General features: G+C 42.4%; 1 protein-coding gene across 1 annotated transcript in view; it reads right to left on the minus strand.

Moving 5' to 3' along the window:
• Nucleotides 1–22,712, minus strand: part of ADAMTS18 (ADAM metallopeptidase with thrombospondin type 1 motif 18) — a 425,082-nt gene that overhangs the window by 377,419 nt on the left and 24,951 nt on the right. Inside the window, exon 3 of the mRNA XM_082438969.1 lies at nucleotides 203–594. The gene's annotated coding sequence lies outside the window, so the exon portion shown is untranslated. The remainder of the gene's footprint in view (nucleotides 1–202; nucleotides 595–22,712) is intronic.

Below are 22,712 nucleotides of genomic sequence, written 5' to 3' on the forward strand. Positions count from 1 at the left end.
GGTCCTACCTCTGATGGAAGGTTCTACAGAACACCACAACTACTATGACGAGTAGACCATGATTTGAGGCACCTAATTTGGGCCAAACTCTATACATGAATTATTTTTGTAATCCTTTACCCCAACCCTCTGGAATAGATACAATTATTGTTTCCATTTTACTGATGGAAAAACTGAGGATTGAAAAGATTCAGTTACTTACCAGAAGTCACACTGATCGTGTCACCTGCCGTATCAGTAAACAAAGGATGTTTCAGCCATCGAGCCATCACATGACAGCCACCCCACGAGGGTGCACTGAGGGGATTCAGGATGGAAAAAAACAGGATACTGGTCCCAGATGGATGAGGTGCATGTCAGAGGAATGATTTCAGTGAGCCCAGACTCTTGCATCTTCCCATACACAGAAAAGCACTAGATCCAGTAACTTGAGAAGTCTGGTTTTCTTTAATTAACAGTCATGTTGTGAGGCTCTGCCCCCCTGGTTTTTGTTGCAAAAACTCCCATATATCCTGGCTCCTCGCTGACCTCTTTGGAACAGTCCCTCAGAGCCATCGGAGAGGCTATCTCCCGGGCTTCAGTCCTCAGAAAAGTCTGCCAAATAAAACATAATTCTTAACTTTTAGGTTGTGCTTTTTTTGTTTGTCAGTTGACAACAGTAAGAACTAAAACCAAGCCTGTCAGAAACCAGCGACTGTTTGTTCCTAACCCCTATGGAAGCACAGAACAAGGGACCCAGCTCTCCTAGGAGGTGAAATTTCAAGTGAATTTCAGGTGACGCCTGCCTGATTCTTGAGAATGAATTGTGCTAATCTTATCAGTTCCTCTCCTAGAGTTAAATTGCTCTGCAGAATTTTCAGTCCTGATCCAAGAAAACTGGTTTAATAAGCAGAACTGAAATTTGAGAAAACTCGATTTCTTCAAATGTTTCCCATGACTTTCAGTCCAGAGCCCTTCAAAAGAGATGTGAAAAGATGTGAAATATTACTCTGATACATACCCCCCAAAATAACACTGTCTTGTTTTGGCTAATTCGTAGCTCTAGGTTGAGGAATGTCATTTATTTCCAGGGCCATCCTTGGGTACCACACAATTATGGAAAAGAACTATCAGTGCTAATCGATCAATCATAGGCCCAAAAAGTCCTACAGAATCTGAAATGCTGACAAGAAGTTCAGATCGGCTGGAAAACATCTATAAATCATACATCTTGTCATTTTAACTAACCTGATGAAAATGTTTAGCTTCCATGACTTACTAATTCCCTGAGCCACCTTTAAAGTCTTGTGTTCTTTTCTAAGCCAAAGAATGAAACAGATTTGAAGGTTATGTTTAAAAGAGTATACAGCCGAGATGGCTGTTACAGTCGTTAATATTTAAAATGACATTTCAGACGCTCCAACTAACTCAAACAGAAATTTTAGTAGGCTATTGGTCATTTTTTCAAAGTTTTTTAAAGGTATAATTATATACTGTAAAATAAATTTGTTTTAAGTGGACAGTTCAAGGATTTTTAGTGAATTTTCACAATTTCTCAACTATCATCACAATTCGGTTTTAGAACATTTCCATCACCCCAAAGAGATCCCTTGTCCCAGTTAGCAGTTATTCTTCACTTCCACCCCCAGCCCCAGGAAATCACTAATCACCTTTCTGTCTCCAAAGGTCTCCCTTTCCTGGACATTTCATATACATGTTAGCCTGTGTTTCTGAGATTCATCCATGTTGTAGCAGGTAACAGAATTTTGTTCCTTTTTCTTGCCGAATAGCGTTCCATTGTATATAAGAACACGTGTTGTTTATTCATTCCCCATTTGATGGACATTTGGTTGCTACAACTTTCTGACCTTATGAATAAGGCTGCTATGAACATTCATGCATGAGTCTTCGTGTCAACGTATGTTTTCATTTTTCTTGGGAGACACCTAGGAATGGAATGGCTGGGTCATATAGTAAATGTACCTTTAACTTCTTTTTTCACTTTATTTGTTTCACTTTCCTTTTAGGTGTAACTTTTGAAAGTTTATGCGCTAAACTGCTTTGCAAAATAGCTGTATCATTTCCCTTTCCCACGCTGGTCATTTTTTATAAAACACATTAATGGGAGCATGAGTTTTCTGAGCAGTGGCATTAACTCCACAATGTTGGGAATTTCAATTCTCTTTAATCCATTGAAGGCTTTCTGGTTTTAAGCTGCTTCAGACTTTGTTTTTGCTCCGTGGGTGGGGAGAAGTTGAAAGAATATTAGGCCTCTTACTAAAGAATCCAGTAATTGTATATTTAAATGATCACCTCCACCCTTGCACACTTCCTGATTGTTTGCGACAGCTTTCTGGCTTCTCTTACTGGCTGCAGGCTACAATGGTGAACTCCACTCCCACCCCCAAATTTGGGAGAAGTGCCTTTTCTCATGGTTCTCACAATATCCCAGGCATGCCTTTTGTTACTATGTAATTTTCCAGCTGCTCTCAAGGAACTATATTTTGCTCACCTTTGTTTGCTCAGTACTCAGCACAGACACTGCCTCATTGTAAGTGCTCAACAATATCTATGGATCAATGAATGAATTAATGAACACAGAACAAGCCTATCTGTTAAGTATATCATCATGGTCTTAATCTCATCTAACAGAAACATGTTACAAACGCAGGTAATGAAAAACTTGAATCTCTGTCTAGGTGATTTCTGATTTTCTTCCAAAAGAACTAGGAACTAAACTTAGCATCAACTTAGTCCCAAGGCTCTAAAGGAATCTGTGAGCTCTAGAAAAAGGCTGTCTGTTCCATCTCTCATCAGTCTTCTGGCCTCAGTCGAGTTAGTTAATTTCACTAAGCGTCAGTTTCTTTATCTAAAAGCATTGCTGTGAGGATTAAAGGAGATAATCCACATAAATCCCTTAGTTATTATTTTATGGTGTCACCATTTTAATATTTATTGAGTATTTACTAAAATCATTATGAATATGCGTAAGGAGGTAGATGTGTCTTGCTTGTAAATGCAATATTCCCTGCTATAGGCCATCCTAGAAAGTGATGGTGCAGGTCACACCCCCAGAGAGCTTGACTTACATCACATAACAATCTCATCAACCAACATCCAAATTATAGTCATCCATTGAGAGGTTGTAAAATACAAGATCCTAAGGCAAAGATAGTGAAAGACAACGAATATTTGTACGTGTGTGTGTGAGTGCATGTGCACGCACACACATCTCCACTTTATTCAGATCTCAGTGGATTCCTTTAATTTCAGGACTCACATCTAAGTGTAACCAAGCAAGTCCCTGGACAGACCCCTCCCCCATATCCTCTGCTGAAGCTCCTCTCTGAAGTACCCAGGTAATAGGATCTGATGCATATTTCCTGAGTTTTTCAGATGCTAAAAACCACCAACAAATTGAAGAAATTAACTACTTGGTGATCATGAGCACGTAGACCCCAGACCTTCTGGCGCCTAAAGATCGATCATCATCAACCAATCAGAGAATTGCGCACGAGCTGATCACATGCCCTGGGATGCCCCTCCCTCACCTGGCCTTTACAAATGCTTTGCTGAAACCCTTTGGGGAGATTGGGGTTTTCTGAGCATGAGCCACCCTTTCTCCTTGCTCAGCCCTGCAGTAAACCTTCCTCTCCTGCAAACTCTGCCATTTCAGTTTGGCCTCACTGTGTGTCAGGCACACGAACTTGCATTGGGCAAGACAAGGGGATTCTTCTTGAACGGAGGTTGGTTTTAGCACAACACCCAACATCAAGAGACACGCTGGTCTCCAGTGGTTTCACTCAACGCCACTCACCTCTTCAGCCTCTCAGAGGAAAGAACAAACACCACCAGAAAGCTCTTTGGAATCCTCAGACAGAGAGAGCAAGCCATAGCTGTGGAAATGCTTTCACCACACGTCATCCAATTTGAGAACGTCGGGGTTGCTAGGCTGCGGTACATCCTTGGAGCTGCATGGCCCAGCGACATGCGTCGTGCAGCCCTGTGAGGCTACGGAACCGTGAGGTGGCGACAGGTGTGTGTGTGAGCATGTGCACGTTTATGGGAAAATGCCATCTTTGGGGTAAAATTTGATTGGAGTCCTCACCTACCCCTTGTTGGTCTTGGATAAATCATTTAGCTTTTCTGAACCTCAGTTTTCCTCATGTGGAAGTGAGAATCAAATACTTGGCTGACAGGGACCTCCCTGGTGGCGCAGTGGTTAAGAATCCGCCTGCCAATGCAGGGGACACGGGTTCGAGCCCTGGTCCGGGAAGATCCCACGTGCCGTGGAGCAACTAAGCCTCTGCGCCGCAACTACTGAGCCCACGTGCCACAACTGCTGAAGCCCATGTGCCTAGAGCCCGTGCTCCACAACTGGAGAAGCCACCGCAATGAGAAGCCTGCGCACCACAATGAAGAGTAGCCCCTGCTTCCTGCAGCTAGAGAAAGCCCGTGCGCAGTAATGAAGACCCAACGCAGCCAAAAATAAATAAATTAATTAATTAATTAATGAAAAAACAATACTTGGCTGACATAAAAAAGAATGAAATATTACCATATGAAGCAACATGAATGGACCCAGAGATTATTATACTAAGTGAAGTAAGACAGAGAAAGACAAATACCATGTAATATCACTTACATGTGGAATTTCAAATATGCTACAAATGAGCTTATTTACAAAACAAAAACAGACTCACAGACAAAGAAGACAAGCTTATCATTACCAAAGGGGAAAGGTGGGAGAGGGAAAAATTAGGAGTTTGGGATAGGCAGATACAAACTACTATATATAAAATAGATAAACAAGGTCCTACTATATAGCACAGGGAATCATATTCAATATCTTGTAATAAACTATAATGGGAAAAAATAGGAAAAATAATATATATATACATATGTATGTAAAACTGAATCACTTTGCTGTACACCAGAAACTAATATAACACTGTAAATCAACCATACTTCAATTAAAAAAAATTTTTTTTTAATATTTGACTGGGTCATTATGATAATTACATACAATAAATGTAAAATTGTCCATCAAAGTATATGGCAAATCATAGTCACTCAAAGGTAACAGGAGTTACTATTCTACAATGTCTATATGAATATACTTACACACACAAAAATATGCCATTATGCTAAATCAATTATTCAGAAATATATTTATGAATACATATCTGGTGACATAAAGCTCCCAAACATAGAGATGAGAAGATCAAGATAAGTGCTTTCCCAGACTCTCTTCTCCATTTACTTTGCAGAGTTTCTTTTACATTGGTCCTCCCGTTTGCACTCACTGATTGCCACTAAACTAACTTTTTTTGTACGTGTATATTCTGATTACCTGTAATGGATACTGTTGTCACTGAGACAGCAAAATAAATGAGCTTGTGGAGGACAGGGGGGTACCCCTGACCTGCTGGTTCCTGGCTACCCCGTGAGATCAAGCAATGAGGAGAAAGGTGGCGGACAGTGGTCCCAGCTACACTCAAGCATCTGAGTTAAGGGCATGGCCCCCAGACTCCGGGGAGGAGAACCCACAATGAACACACACCCTCAGAAAACTGGTAGCTCCTCAAACCGCACCCACCTTCTCCTTCCCCCAAGACCACTAAAACCCCAGAACACACTTGTCAAAAGAGGAAAGGCCATTGCCCAAATTGGTTTGGAATGCTTTTCCACTTCAGAGAAGGGTAAATACTTGTTTGTCAAGGAGAGAGTGTTGTCTGGCATCGTGGCTAGTAAAACCCCAATGTAATTTATTACACTGCATTTTCCTAATTGCTTATAAAATGTATTCTACCATCCTGTGTAAATAACGGCAAGCCTCGCAGTCATTAAGTGTATGTAATCAACAGATGTCAGTTGTTCTCCACTTAAGCAACTTAGAAACAACCAAAAATGAATTAGGATTATTGAATGGTGATGTGGAAAGCTGAGATGTTAAATATTTAACGCCCCGAACATAATGATGCAGTTGATTTTGTGTGCTTGTTAGTTGCGGCTTTATCACTTTGCATCAGTGATCCTGCAAATGCGTTCATTTCTCTGCAAGGCTCATCGGGTGTTGCTATGGAGACAAGAGCTGCTCTGACATATTCCCACCGGCCCTGTTTGCCGGCTTTTTCCGTAAACACTTAATTATGCGTTGCATTCTGCAGTCAGTGTGGTTGCAGAAAAGTTCGCTTAGCTGATTTCAGGGTAAAGATGAGTTCCCCTCAGAAGCAGATGCTTTCTTAAGTGTTGAGTGTGATTCTAATAAGTGGAGCAAAAGCAAGAAGCCTCCAAGAGAAAGGCAAACAAATGAGAAGGCAAGGAGTCATTCTAATTACTTCTGATTACCTACCTGTATAAAAGCTTATCAAAGTCTTATCAACAACTTTAACTCCATACTGAAACCCTTGACAGTTTGGGGAGGAGGATGGATTATTCTAAACCATATAACCTAAGCAGACAAATCAAACAAACAAACAAACAAATCAACAACAACATATATATATATATATATATATATATATATATATACAGACACACATATGGGGGCTATTCTGTCTAGGAAGAAGGTATTATCAAAATATAAGATCCTTCTTCTTTGGTCAGGGATTCTCAACATAAAAATAGACTTCTGGGCTTCTGGAGACTGTGATCTTCCCCCTCTTTCCATAGTTGTAAGCAGCATATTGTTTCTGTGCGTATATGTGCATCTTTCCAGAAAGAAGCTCCATAACTTTTATCAGAAACCCAGAAAATCGTCCGACAAAACAAGATAAAGAACCAATGATCGATTGTATTCTAGTGAAAAATACTCCATCTCCTCCTGAGAAAGTGTGAACTCTTTCCCATCCTGTGCGATTACCAAAATGCAGGATGCGTTTCTGTGGCAGGGACCCCACCCTGAGTTTGTTCTTTATCCAACTCTGGATTTTGATAGAGACATGCCTGGAATTCTCCCTCATTTGAAGGAACAAATACTGGGCTAGATGAAGTAAGCTGATCTGTGCCCAGCATTCTAAGTTACAACAAAAGTTGTGTCCCAGTGGACCCCTTAGTTTTACGAAAATGCTTCAATTTAATGAATGAAACATTTATTTGACAGATTCTCGTAGGAATCAGATTTCTATTTGATTTGCTTTTCACTGGGTATTTACTGTGTACCAGGCACTTCCTTATACACACTCTATTCTATATCCCCCTTGTGATTTCAATAGAGTTATTTGCACTGAAACTAGAAAAGGCGACAAGGGTTTGGAGCCAAGCATAATTCAGACAGAACTACTGATACAAATTTGGGTATGAAAGAGACATGCTGGGAACAGCCAGAAAGGAAGGGCTCACACTTCACCTTTACTAAATGTCAACAACGTGAATGTGAGTATTCGTGCAGCCACTTGGCATGTGTAACACCACCTTAACAGCACAGCTGTCTCTTATGATCACTCATGGTTCTATGGGGGTTCAGAGGGGAGAGCTTGTCCCTTCTCCACAATGTCTGGGGCTTGCCCTGGTTTGACCCAATGGCTGAGGACTGGACCACTGGGACTGCCTAGCAACCTTCTTTATGCAGCCTCAGGGTCTCTCCGTGTGCTCGCGCACAGAGTCGCCTTAGCATCAGAATTTCAAGGCAGGCAAACTTCTTGCATTAGGGCTCACCATTCAAGTCCAAGTTTTCCAAAAGCCAGGGCAGAAGCTGCAAGGCTCCTTAGGCCTGGCTTCATCAGTCCCAGGACATTATTCTATTCATCAAGAAGATGCTCAATGGGACTTCCCTGCTGGCACAGTGGTTGAGAATCCGCCTGCCAATGCAGGGGACACGGGTTCGAGCCCTGGTCCGGGAAGATCCCACATGCCGCAGAGCAACTAAGCCCGTATGCCACAACTACTGAGTCTGTGCTCTAGAGCCCGTGAGTCACAACTACTGAGCCTGCGCACCACAACTACTGAAGCCTGCAAGCCTAGAGCCCAAGCTCTGCAACAAGAGAAGCCACCGCAATGAGAAGCCCACGCACCGCAACGAAGAGTAGCCCCTGCTCGCCGCAACTAGAGAAAGCCCGCACGCAACAACTAAGACCCAACAACGAAGACCCAATGCAGCCAAAAATAAATAAATAAATAAATAAATAAATTTATTTTTTTTTAAAAAAAGAAGACGCTCAAGCCAGGGACTTCCCTGGTGGTCCAGTGGTTAAGACTCCGCGCTCCCAATGCAGGGGGCCCGGGTTTGATCCCGGTTAGGGAACAAGATCCCGCATGCCACAACTAAGAGCCCGCACGCTGCAACTAAGACCCGGCGCAGCCAAATAAAAGAAGATGCTCAGGCCAGTCCAGACTGAAGGAGAGGGGGGATTTAGCTCTACCTCTCAACGGCAGGAGTAGCAAAGACTGCGTAGCTATGTTCAGCAGCTCAAAAGGCAGGGCAGATCTATTAGGTAACATTGTTAAGTAACTGTCCTAACGTCTGTACATACACATGATGTCAATTACCTCTACAAAGCAGCCCTGTCACCCCATGTTACAGATATGAACACTGAGGCAGAGTAGGGATTCAACCCAGGACGGTCCTCAAATTCTGTACCATCAGCTACGATGCCTCCTGGTTCTACCACCACTTCACTCAAGTTACAATCACTGCAGCCTCCGCTGATTTCTTCTCCCTTCCTTCACACTTGCTACTTGGATCTTACATGAAAGATAGCGTAATTACACATCATCTTTTTTGGTATATAGGTGTCTCCCCAAAGAGATCACAGAATCACAAAACGGGAGAGCTCTGGGTTCTGAGATGGGAAAACAGAAGGGTACACAGGGCCAGCATCTTGGCTGGGATTGCACAGATGACTGGCGGCAAGAGAACTGGGCTCACAGGAGGGGAGCAGCTTCTGGGCCTGCTCCTGGCTCTGTCTTCTTGTCTACAGTTTTTGGCACCATAGGGGAGGAAGAAATTTTCCTCTACCCTTCTAGGTTCTTTTGGCTGGTCTACTAATTAAATTGACATAAGACAGATTAGCAGGAGGAAAACAAATTGAATTTTGTACGTACGGGAGCCTCACATTGACATTGAAGCTTATATGCCATCCTGAGCTAAGGAGAAAGAGGTAGGGGTCGAGGGCTTCAAAGGGAAGGAAGGCAATTCACAGGGAGACTGGTAAACAAATCTTTGTCATGGCATGCGCAGAGACAGTGGGACACAGAGAGGAATTTGAACAAACAGGCCCAGTTGAGGTCCTCCAGCGCCCTACACTGAGCCTATACATTTGTAGTTATCTTGGGTGATAGCTCTCTTCCTGGAGCAGGCCCTGTATCAAAATTCTTTTTTTTTTTAAATTTTTTAAAAATTAATTAATTTATTTATTTTTGGGTGTGTTGGGTCTTCGTTTCTGTGCGAGGGCTTTCTCTAGTTGCGGCGAGTGGGGGCCACTCTTCATCGCGGTGCGCGGGCCTCTCACTGTTGCGGCCTCTCTTGTTGCGGAGCACAGGCTCCAGACGCGCAGGCTCAGTAGTTGTGGCTCACGGGCCTAGTTGCTTCGCGGCATGTGGGATCTTCCCAGACCAGGGCTCGAACCCGTGTCCCCTGCATTGGCAGGCAGACTCCCAACCACTGCGCCACCAGGGAAGCCCCAAAATTCTTTTTTTTTAAGAATTTGATTGAAGTACAGTTGATTTACAATGCTGTGTTAATTTCTCCCATACAGCAAAGGGACTCAGTTATGCATATATATATTCTTTTTCATATTCTTTTCTATTATGATTTATCACGGGATACTGAATATAGTTCCCTGTGCTGTACAATAGGACCTTGTTTTTTATCTATTCTATATATAATCATTTTTTTATTTAATTTTTATTTTATATTGGAGTATAGCTGATTTACAATGTTGTGTTAGTTTCAGGTATACAGCAAATTGATGCAGTTTTAGGTAGTTAAGAGGGAGATAAAAAGTTCTTCCTGTTCCTTTTGGGCTTTGACTGACTTCAGCTCAAAATAACCCACATGCCAAAGTGGTACATTAGGGGGAGGCTGGTTCTGAACCCCTTCTATACATATGAGCCTCTGAAAAAAAAATTGTGTGGTGAAACCAGTGATTACTGGTGATATTCCTTTCCTCTCTGTCTTGTCTAGGGCTGAACCTTGTCTAAGGGAAGATAATTTGGTCTCTAACGAGAGTACTTGAAGTGCATTTCTTTCACTTGCTTTGAGATTCCTGGCAATTTTTTCATCTAGTTCTAATCTAATAGAGCCTAAATCCATTTTCAGCTAATTACAGGAAATGCTTCTAATGGGTAAATTAAGTCTGCTTCTACTCCGGGAGGCTCACCAACCAATACCTTTTCCTCTATTCCCGACAATTCACTTTTCCTCCTTCTTAAAGGGCTTGTCACTCCCAATCTCCCCAAATCACCAGCCATGGTAGAAGCTTCCAGAGGTAAATCTGCCCTCAAGAGGAAGTGGCCATCCACCAATGACAAGTCCAAGACCCCTGAATTTACTGACCGCAAATTGCTGATCGTTGTAGCGCTACGAAACGTTCTTCTGGCTTTATGAAAATAAAAGATGGCTTGCCACTTGCTTGGAAGCTACAGTGCCTGCCAAAAGCAAAGTGGTGGGAGTTGGAATTACCCAAAAGAATGCTCTGAAAATGTGAAAATGCCTATCGCATCCACAGTGCTGCTTTGCTTCCTTTCAGAAATGCGCTGAAGGAAACTCCGGGTCACACAGCCCTCGGTGCTTGTGCTTGTGAAAGAACTAGGGGGAAAAAATAAAAATAAAAAACTTGGCTAAGATTATGCTTAGCAGTAAGTCCAGCTACAGATATAATGGCAGCTACTGGCTGTTAAACAGAATTATCCATCATGTGGCCCATGAGGTTACATAGATAAGGGAAATGAGAACCAAACAAACAAAAAAAAACAGAGAAGTGTAGATCCTTAAATATTTCTCAAGCATCCAACTGTTTTGCTCAAAACCAAATATGTTGGGTGGGGGAGAACTCGCCACCCCAAAATGTCTCTTTGGCGTGTGGATTATTTTGAGATGAAAACAATCAGGGCCCAAAAGACTTGGGAAGAAACTTTGACCTTCCCCCTAACCACCTAAAAGAATTTCGATTGAGAGCCTGTTCCCAGAACAGAGCTATCACCACAGATCTCTGCAAAGAATGTGGGCTGAGTGTGGTGGGGAAATTCTAGGCCGGCCTAGAGATCAGAGTCCAGTCTCGCTCCCATGGTCTCTGAAGGCCCAGCCAACATTTGTTTACCAAATATTTGCTTTTCCACCTCCACGTGAATTGCCTTCCTCTCCTTTTAAATCCCAAACCACTACCCCCAACATCCTCTTTTGTCTTTGGCTGAAGACGATATTTCAAGTGAGGGCGTCAGTCATTTTGGCAAGTTACTCAGTTTTCCTGGGTCTCCCCCATGTATACATGTTTTTAAACTTTTGTTTAATTTTCTCCTATTAATCTGTCTCGTGTCAATTTAATTCTTAGACCAGCTAGAAGCACCTAAAAGCAGAGAGGAAAATTTCCTCCCCCCTGACCAACACTGGTCAACTACCCCCACTAATCCTTAAAGTACTTAATGATATGTCTGTAAAACAAATAAAGGCATAGCGTATCCGTCTGGCTGGAGGTATCCTACACCTCACTGAGTCTATCAGCAAGCGACTCCTCACAATTCTGGCTGCCCAGAATATCCCTCATCCCTGCTTTCTGATGTCTTCGCTTGTAGTTAATGGTACACAGCCCCCTAAGATCAAAACAGAATTTTATTTTGCCTGCTTAGCCTCCAGGGTTAATCAAACGTTTGTGATAGATATTCTAATCATGGACCTAGCAATACTTACAAGAGAAAATTGATGCCTGGCAGAATTAAACAACAGTCCATGTAAAGTTTATCCACCATTTAATGGAAAGGTTTGAACCCAGGTCTATAGTCTCCAAAGACCTTATGCTGTTTCCTATCTCAAGCTGCCATTTCTTCCTTAGATTACTCTGTCTCCTCATGAGGCTTCATCACTTCAGCCTGGTCCCGTTGCCTATCCTTCTCTTAAATTGTTCACGGGATGGTCTTCTCAAGCAAAACATCAACTGAGAAAGTGGTGATCTTGGAGGTTAGATGGTATTAAAATGGAATTAGGACAAGGGATCTGGCAATGCCTGAACCTCACCTTTGCCAAGCGTCCCTTTGTCCTCCTAGGAACTGGTGAGATGGATGCACTGGGAACTACTGTACCTGAAAAACGAGACTCCGCTTTACAAGAGAGACATGGTTCCTGCCCCCATGGAGCTTACATTCTGATGGTAAACACGCTGTGCTCCATGGGCGATATCTGTAATGGACTTGGCAGGAAATGGCGATAAGGGTGTGCTACATTCCTGCCAGCTCGGCACACTATTGCACACTGCTCACTAACCACCACCAGAGAAAAACTCTCTAGAAGAATCAATACCTAATTCATGGAAATGTTTTCCAATACCCAAGCCAAATTATGGGGTTTCTCACTTTTCCTCTCCCTCCAATAAATCTAAAGTTTGGCCAGCTTACTGAGAAAAACATGCATACATAACTTAGGATTGAAACCACCTGCAAATTTCATTTTGTCATTTTTGTATTCCTTCCTTAAACCGATCAGGCCTTTGACTTGAAGTGTTCAAATAGGCAGGCTTGGCTTGAGGAGCTATTCAAACCATATTCAAAATCCACAGTTTGCCTTTTTTTATGAAGCGCATTGCTTTTGCAGACATGATTTTGCTAGCTTTTAAAAATGGGCTATTAAATTTAGAATATCAGAGAGCGGAGCCCTGGGGATTCTAGACAGTGGGGGTGGGTAAGCAAAACCTTGATGCTATGAAGATAGGTGGTAAATTCAGGAGACACTGATAGGCCATTCTGGGGAGCAGAGGATGACTCCGAAGGTGTGTGCCATGCTGGCTGCAAGGGTGCAGGGAAGAAGCCTGAATTACAGGCTAAGGCATTTGGTTGTTGTTGTTTTTTCCACAAGGACTTTCTGTTAAACATAGACATTTCCTTATTACTGAGCCATAAAAAGAAACGAAATTGAGTTATTTGTAGTGAGGTGGATGGACCTAGAGTCTGTCATACAGAGTGAAGTAAATCAGAAAGAGAAAAACAAGTACCGTATGTTAACACATAAATATGGAATCTAAAAAAAAAAAAAAAATGATCATGAAGAACCTAGGGCAAGACAGGAATAAAGACCTACTAGAGAATGGACTTGAGGACACGGGGAGGGGGAAGGGAAAGCTGGGACAAAGTGAGAGAGTGGCGTGGACATATATACACTACCAAATGTAAAATAGATAGCTAGTGGGAAGCAGTCGCATAGCACAGGGAGATCAGCTCGGTGCTTTGTGACCAGCTAGAAGGGTGGGATAGGGAGGGTGGGAGGGAGGGAGATGCAAGAGGGAAGAGATATGGGGATATATGTATATAAATAACTGATTCACTTTGTTATAAAGCAGAAGCTAACACACCATTGTAAAGCAATTATACGCCAATGAAAATGTTATTTAAAAAAGTATCTGCAATAGGATCATAATAGGTAAAACAAGGAAAAGACTTCTCACAATTCTCAAACACACTTCATACAATCATAATTTAAAAAAAATAGACATTTCCTGTCTAACAGTGCAGTGGGCTGATTTGTGAGCTAGTGAGCCCTCTGGCTCTGGGGGTGATCAAGCAGCGTACAGTACTCTCTGTCAGAAATGCTGCAAAATCAGATGGAAAGGTAAACTAATTCAGAGGTTATAATGTATGCCCCACAGAATCTGCTTTTTTAAAGGGGTGCATGGAAGTGGGAAGGCGACAATCAACCCTAAAAATTGGTGAGATAACACCAAAAGACTCCAGATTTTCTTAAAAAGTACAGAGCTCTAAAGACACTGGGCCCATTCCATTTGGACACATTTGATAACTAGCAGGTTTTGCTGAGTAACTGTTTATCCCTTAGGGTCAGGTGCACTAGTCTGCCAGCTCTACGTCATTAATTTCAAGCACCTGCTGGGTCCCTGAAGGCATCTGCATATTTGACCCTGGGCCTTGATGCTATGTAAAGTTTTTCCCTATATTTGATGGTGAGCAATCATGCTTGACCGCTCTGGACTTGAGAAAAGGGACTTGCATAGTCTTCAGCCAAAATAGGCCACCCAGGCTCACTGCGCTTCCTGAAGAAGGGCAGGGGACAGATCTGAGTTGATTTGTCACCGGGGTCTTTCAGGAAAGGAGGGGAGCAAAGTTTGCCACTGGAAAACGTGCTTCTTTGGCATGAGGATTCTTTTAGGCTGGTTGTTCTCAAGAAATAGAAGGCTCAGGAAGAGCTTTTGCCTCCTCCCTCCTAACTGCCTAAAGGAATTTAGATGGGGGTGCGGGTGCTGCCCCAGGAAGAGCACCGTCCCCAGAGCCAGCTTACAAGGAACATGAGCTAGGTGTGGCTGACGGCGGGAAACCCAGCAAGGCCTGTGTCATCAGGGTCCCTGTGTCCCATGGTCTCTACGTAGAACGGCAAACGCGTTTACCAAACATTGACATTTTCCCATCTTCCTGTAAACTGTCTGAAGTCCCAAACTCCTACCCCCTTTTCCTTCTCTCAGATGCCAGATTAGCCTCAATTGCCTAACTTGTTTTTGGGAATCACATTCTTCTGGAGCCCCCATATGTATGTCATTAAATTGGGTTTTTCTCCTGTTCATCTGTCTCATGTCAATTTAACTACTAGGCCAGCCAGAAGAACTCAGAAGGGTAGAGGGAAAATCTTCTTCCCCAACAGGGACTACGGTGTCTTTTTCAGTCTGCATTTTCACAATACCATTCTCCTCCCATGAAAAGACGTTACTTCCCATCGTAAAGCCTCTTAAATCTTGAATTCATCCAAAACACTCATGAGATGAGGCAGAACTGCAGGCTCCTGGGTCTGGAAGGGAGGGGCTGGCGATGCCTCCATCGTGAAATCAGACGTTTTCAACATTGTGATGCCCTCCAGTCCAACCTCCATGCTACCACATCTCCGCAGGCAGAGCAGAGCAATCTTGCTTGTGTAGTTATCTGAACTTTGCAGATAACGAACGAGAAGCATTTTGAAAACCTAATTCCCTTTCCACTCTTCTCTCCACACTGCCCCTTGAGTGGTGCATCTAAAACACAGATGTGATCGTATCATGTACTCACTTGTAATCCTCCATCCCCTCTCTTTACCTGCAGCCTTATTAACAAAGAGAGACATCGCATGTGTGAGGTGATGTACACACAGATGAGCCTTTTATATGTCAAAAATCACGTATGGGGACTTCCTTTGTGGCGCAGTGGTTAAGAATCCGCCTGCCAATGCAGGGCACATGTGTTCGAGCCCTGGTCCGGGAAGATCCCACATACCGCAGAGCAACTAAACCCGTGAGCTACAACTACTAAGCTGGCGCTCTAGAGCCCGTGAGCCACAACTACTGAGCCTGCGCACCACAACTACTGAAGCCTGAGCGCCTAGAGCCCATGCTCCACAACAAGAGAAGCCACCGCAATGAGAAGCCCACGCACCGTGACGAAGAGTAGCCCCCGCTCGCTGCAACTAGAGAAAACCCGCGCTCAAGCAACGAAGACCCAACGCAGCCATAAATAAATAAATAAATAAATAAATAAATAAATAAATTTATTTAAAAAAAATCATGTATGCAATTTAATATGTATTATGTAAAAACATACCAGCACATCAAACTCATAATTTCAGTTGAAAAGTTTCTTTAAAATATTATGTTCTTAATACATATAAGTAAACAATATAAACTTAAAGAAAAGCACTCATATGTGGAATCTTATTTTTAAAAATGATGCAGATGAACTTGCTTGTGGAACAGAGACAGACTTACGGATACTGAGGACAGGCTTGTGGTTACGAAGCGGGAAACGTGGGTGGTGGGGAGGGATAAATCAGCAGATTGGGATGAACATACACACACTACTGTACGTGGAATAGATAACCAACAGGGACCTACTGTAGAGCACAGGGAACTCTACTCAGTATTCTGTGACAACCTACATGAGGAAAGAATCTGAAAAAGAATGAATATATGTACGTGTGTGGCTGAGCCACTTTGCTGCACACCTGAAGCTGGCACAGCGTTGTCAATCAACTCTACTCCAATAAAGTTTTTTTAAAAAGAAAAAAGCACTATAAGTAAACCGTACTGGTAAATTCCAGCTAATAATTGTAGCATAAATGATAGGGGGAAAAAATTACCATTCTGTGACTCCTAATAAAATGATGTATCTAGTTAAAGATCATCAGTGACTCTTAAAACCATTAGGTTGGAAGGTTGGTGGGAGTCTTTTTAATAGAGGGACCAGGCTGACACCACCAGAACCCACTGATCAATCTTAGCATTTCAGAAAGTTGAAACCACCAGATTTTATATGCCTCTTGATGTGCTGCAATCAGAAATGTCCAGGGCTTCCCTGGTGGCGCAGTGGTTAAGAATCCACCTGCCAATGCAGGAGACAAGGGTTCGAGCCCTGGTCCGGGAAGATCCCACATGCCGTGGAGCAGCTAAGCCCGTGTGCCACAACTGCTGAGCCTGCTCTCTAGAGCCTGCGAGCCACAACTACTGAGCCTGCGTGCTGCAACTACTGAAGCCCGTGCGCCTAGAGCCCGTGCTCCACAACAAGAGAAGCCACCACAGTGAGAAGACCGCGCACCGCAATGAAGCGTAGCCCCCGCTCGCTGCAACTAGAGAAAGCCCACGTGCAGCAGCGAAGACCCAACGCAGCCAAAAATAAAAAATAAAAACAGTACATTATGTTTTTGCTCGGTGCTTGCTTGCATCAGTGGTGTTCAAGTTACTTTCCACTCTCATTTTTTTCTGGCAGTTTGAAGAAACCCTCCCCCACAAAAAACATAGTAAGCACTTAATAAATTAAAAATAAAGGGTCTTGAATACATGTTGAGCACTTACTTAGCACCAGGTCCTATGTTGAGTGACTGGATTACACTGGTGAAAAAGATTGGCCTGAACCCAAAGATCTTACAATCAAGGCCTTTTCTCATCGTGAACCAAACATCTTCACAATTAAACTGTTTCAATAGGCAAGACTGTCCCACCTGTTCCTATAGACCTATCCTAACCATCTCCTGAAAACAGTGGCTAGGGGTCCTTTTTCCTTTACCTTAATTCTTGCACGAAGTCTTGCACATTCTGACCTTTGAAAGGAATATTCTTTACAATTTTCTTTTTTTTTTTTTGTTTATCCCCTCCAGGACTGAATGTCTGGCCAGAGTCATCATGCAGGATATGAAAAATCACTGCATTGCTGCTCTGAATGTCCTCAAAGGAGGTCATGCTCTATCGATTCCCCAGGCCACATTAAAGCCCTAAATCAAAATACTGACAAATCCTTACCCATTTTCAATGATTTTACCAGGCTAAAGAGCTACTTTGCAAATTTTCTGCTATAATAAAATTCTGCAGCCTACAAGAGCCTCTGCTTTCAGACCACCAAAACTATTTGATTAGAATAAATCCAGTATCGGGTGGCTCTGGCGAGTAATTGATTTATGGCTTGATGACTTTCCAAATACAGTATGTTCTAAGGCAACTTATCTGCAGGGAACAGCATGCTGTGATGGAGCGTAGAAGAAAGCTGTGTTAAGGATTCTTAGGGCCTGTTCTTGTTGCCAGAAATAGCGTGCTTGCTCTGTACTTAAATATCACCTAAGATATCCTTGAACCTTTGGCACTTGACTGAAGAATGTCTTCAGGATTCAGATTTCCGTGCATATAGTTTAAATTTAAGGATGCTGCCTGCCCTTGTCAACTGAAAAAAAAAAAGCACAACCTAAAAGCTGAGAATTATGTTTTATTTGGGGGACAAAGCTGAGGACTTAAGCCCAGGACCCAGCCTCTCATGTGGCTCTGAGGGACAGCTCTGAAGAGATGGAGGAGGAAGCAGGATACACAGGAGTTTTTGCATCAAAGACCAGGGAGTCAGAACTTCAAAAGATGACTGTTAACTAAAGAGAACCAGACATCTCAAGTTAATGAATTTAGCGCTTTTCTATGTATGGGAAGATGCAAGAGTCTGGGCTCATTGAAATCATTCCTTTGCTATGTACCTCAGCTCTCTGGGGCCAGTATCCTGTGTTTTTGCATCCTGAGTGCCCTCAGGGTGCACCGTTGGGGGTGGCTGCAGGGGCTGATGACTTGACAGCAGGCATCCTGTTTCTATCCTGAGTTCCCTCAGGGCTCACTGTCAGGGCAGCTGTCATGTGACGGCTTGATGGCTGCAACATCCCTTGTTTACTGATACGGCAGGCAACACTTTTTCACTCACCCACTCAACAAAATCAAAATGGCTAGAGAGAATGAAATTCATGGAACAGCATAATGGAAGAGGAATCGAAATAAGTGGAAAGTTAGGAGAACTGGTTTCAATCCCTAACACTTCCATTCACTGAGTTTACACAGATGTCACTTTTCTCCTTAGCACCATGACCTGTGAAATGACGTACCTGGACCACATCAGAAATTACAAACTGGCAGCCCACTGGCAGGGTTTGGCTTGCAGACATGTTTTCTTCGGGCTGCACAGCATTTAAAAAAAAACAAAAACAAATAAGCAAACAAACCCTAAAAACAACATAGTAAGATTTTTTAAAGGCAAGAGAGATCCAAGCAAATTTCACATTTCCAGCTTCTACTAAAAAGTCAGAAGATTGGGTCACATACATTTGCATTCCTCATGGACACAGCTGTTAGAGCTGTGTAGCTTCTACCCACTTTAGATGGGGCCCTAGCAATCCAGTTTGTCACCATTGCCACACTCCCCATATTGGTCCTTGAGACTGAGGTAGAAGTTATTTTTTATTTCTACTCACATGACTCTGCTGTTCTCTTATAGTAGAGAACCATTTCATTTTCTAAGTAGTGATAGAAAAAAAATATGTACAAGGGCAGGCAGACTATAAAAGCCACCTGGTTCAATAAAAGTGGCAAAGAGAACACGTTTTGTGGAACCGAAGACTATTTCTAAGTGTGTCATATACAAACAGGATGTGTCCTTGCTGAAATGATGCAACAGGCTGATTTCACTCATTGAATAACATAGACATTAGAGTTTTCACCTCTCAGATGAGATGATCTCAAGGGCTCCTTGTAGTTCTAGAAACTTAGTCTATAAACATGTATGATCTGTTTATGAACATGTATGATCTGTTATTAGAAAAGCCATTTATTCTTCTTTTAGGACTCTCTCTCTCTCTCTCTCTTTCATTCTATTTAAGAATAACTCACATACAAGCAAACTGATGTCTGTGGAGAAGAGGATCTTACCATATTAATTGGAAAAGTATGACTTGACAAAATGAAACTCTGCTTATGTTTAGAACACATACAAGCCCATCCATATATACTCTGCCTCCATAGGTGAAAAATCACCTATGCTCTGCAGCTGGGGCAGAAATAAAATTGCTAAGGTAGTGGGTGGCATATTGATAAATTGTATATAGAAAGACAGTTCATCGCTCTAGGTGTACACCAGCATCCACCATCTACAGCAGGAATTCTTAATCTGCAGTCCACGGATCCAATTAGGTCCTGCACTGGAATGGGCTTGAGAGGGTATCTGAAACGTCCTGGAAAAATGCAAATTTTTCCATGTCTATGCCTCCGTGCATTTCTCTAAGATAGTGACCCATAGCTTTCACCAAATTCCCAAAAGCCCCATGACTCCCCACTCCCAAAACTTAAGAACCACTGAGACACACAGGGTACCAATTTAGCAACCAACTGTTTATGTGTTCTTGCTGGGGAAGAATTACAATGACCTTATTTTCAAAACCAAAAGTTGAGGTGCAGATTTGGCTACAAAGCTGGAAACCAAGATAGGATATTGAAATGAGGATTGTTCCAGAAATCTCAGGACATAAGGTCACTTTAGAAATAGAGTCCTCAGGATGTGATGGGAGCTGGGTAAATGTGGTTTACCAGGGGCCATGACAAACTAGGTAGAACAAGTAGTTGTCCTGAAGACCATAGTGTTATTGGCAAAATCGGTACTAGCATTGGGATCTTTTGTCATCTTTTGCAGTGGCATTTCCATAACCCCACTCCCTTGTGTTTATTCTAGAACAGTCCCTCTTCCCTGCTTCCCCCGCCCCCAACACACACACACATACTTCCTGTTTTATCCTTAATCGGAGAAACCCTAGCAAAACATCTCCACTTGTGGCCTCCTATCTCTGGCTCTTCCCCTAGTCCAGGGCCACATGATATAGTGATTATATATCATGGATTTATTTTTTCTTTTCTCGCTCTTTTTTTTTCTCTTTTTTTGGAGCACCTGTGATTTCAAAGACCTTTTTCTTTTTCTTTTCTTTTTTTAAAATTGAAGTATAATTGACTTACAATATTATATTAGTTTCAGGTGTACAACACAGTAATTTGTTATTTTAATGTATTACAAAATGATCATCACGATAACTCTAGTTACCATCTGTCAGCATACAGAGTTATTACAATATTATTGACTGTATTCCCTATGCTGTACATTATCTTCCCATGACTTATTTTATAACTGGAAGCTTGTACGCTAAATTTTCCTTACCTATTTCACTCATTTCTCCCCCCACCACTGCCATGCCTGTCCCCTCTAGCAAACACTTGTTTGTTCTCCGTACTCATTAGTGAGTTTTCATTTTGTTTTGTTAGTTCATTTGTTTTGCTTTTTAGATTCCACATACAAGTGAAATCAAACTGTATTTGTCTTTCTCTAATTTCACACAGTATAATACTCTCTAGGTCCACCCATGTTGTTGCAAATGGCATTATTCCATTCTTTTTTATGGCTGAGTAATATTCCAGTGTGTTTGTATACCACATCTTCTTTATCCATTCATTTTTCAGTGGACACTTGGATGCTTTTATATGTTGGCTATTGTAAATAATGCTACAATGAACATAGGGGTGCATATATCTTTTCAAATTAGTGTTTTTTGTTTTCTTTGGAAAAATACCCAGAGTGGAATTGCTGGATCGTATGGCAGTTCTAGTTTTAATTTTTTGAGAAACCTCCATACTGTTCTCCATAGTGGCTGCACCAATTTACATTCCCACCAGCAGTGCACAAGGGTTCCCTTTTTTCCATATCCTCACCAAAACTTATTTGTTGCCTTTTTGATAATAGCCGTTCTGACAGGTGTGAGGTGATATCATCTCATTATGGTTTCAATTTGCATTCCCCTGATGACTAGCAACGCTGAGCATCTCTTCACGTTCCTGTTGGCCATCTCTGGGTCTTCTTTAGAAAAATGCCTATTCAGGTCCTCTGCCCATTTTTTAACTGGGTTGTTTGTTTCTCTGATGTTGAGTTGTATGACTTCTTTGTATTCTTTGGATATTAGCCCCTTATCAGATACATCGTTTGCAAATTATCTTCTCTCATTCAAAAGCTTTTTGATGCAGTCCCATTTGTTTATTTTTCCTACTGTTGCCCTTGCCTGAGGAGACAGATCAAAAAAAAATATTGCCAAGACCAATGTCAAAGAGCATACTGCTTGTTTTCTTCTAGAAGTTTTATGGTTTCAGGTTTCACATTTAAGTCTTTAGCCCATTTTGAGTTTATTTTTTAACATGGTGTGAGAAAGTATTCAAAGACCTTTTTCTGGGGGCTTCCCTGGTGGCGCAGTGGTTGAGAATCCGCCTGCCAATGCAGGAGACACGGGTTCGAGCCCTGGTCCAGGAAGATCCCACATGCCACGGAGCAACTGGGCCCATGAGCCACAACTACTGAGCTTGCGCATCTGGAGCCTGTGCTCCGCAACAAGAGAGGCCGCGATAAAGAGAGGCCCGCGCACCGCGATGAAGAGAGGCCCCCACTTGCCACAAGTAGAGAAAGCCCTCGCACAGAAACGAAGACCCAACACAGCCAAAAATATAAATAAATAAATAAAAATTAAAAAAAAAAAGAAACTGTAGGAGGATAAATGTTTAAAAAAAAAAAAGACCTTTTTCTGATGTCAGACCTTGTTTCAAAGCTCAAAACCCAAATTTTGGTCAATTAATGAGTCTGTATCAAAGTAACAAGACAGAAAAAATGGAAAGGAAACAAAAACTTCTCATACTGTGCGTGCTTGTTTGTCAGTCAACCCCCAAAATGTTCTTCAGCCCCTCACTCCTGCACTAGACTAAAAGTTGCTCCTCAGAGTGTGGTCCCAGAACCAGCAGCATTAGTATCACCTGGGAACTAGCCAGAAAATGCAAAGTCCCAGGCCCTTCCTCGGTCTTAGAGAATCATAATTTGCATTTAACAGGGTCCCAAAGAGATGTGGATGCACATTAGAGTTTGAAAAACTGTGTTAAAGGCACAGCCCAGCTGACGGTGAGAGCGCCCCCGCTGGCCAAGGGTTGTTATTACATCCATTTAAATTTAATTAGAGAAACCAGAAAAGGCTCAAACGTGCATTGTGAAGTAGCCTTATAGATCATGCAGTGTCCCTTTTCCTTTAAAAAGACTATAAAATGGTCCCCCTCTAGTCTATTTAATGGAGCCTGATGGAAGAGCCAAAGCACTATTATTCTAAATGTCCAAAACCTGACTTCTAATTGCAATCCTGCACTTACTTTTATTTCACTTTATTTCTCTATCTGATACAAGACAGAGAGAAATCACCTTTCCTGTCCATGGGGCAGCCTTTCTGTGAATGTTAAATGGAAGGGAGTGTAGGG

Source organism: Balaenoptera physalus, assembly GCF_965194825.1.
Source record: "Balaenoptera physalus genome assembly, chromosome: 19".
Lineage (NCBI taxonomy): Eukaryota > Metazoa > Chordata > Mammalia > Artiodactyla > Balaenopteridae > Balaenoptera > Balaenoptera physalus.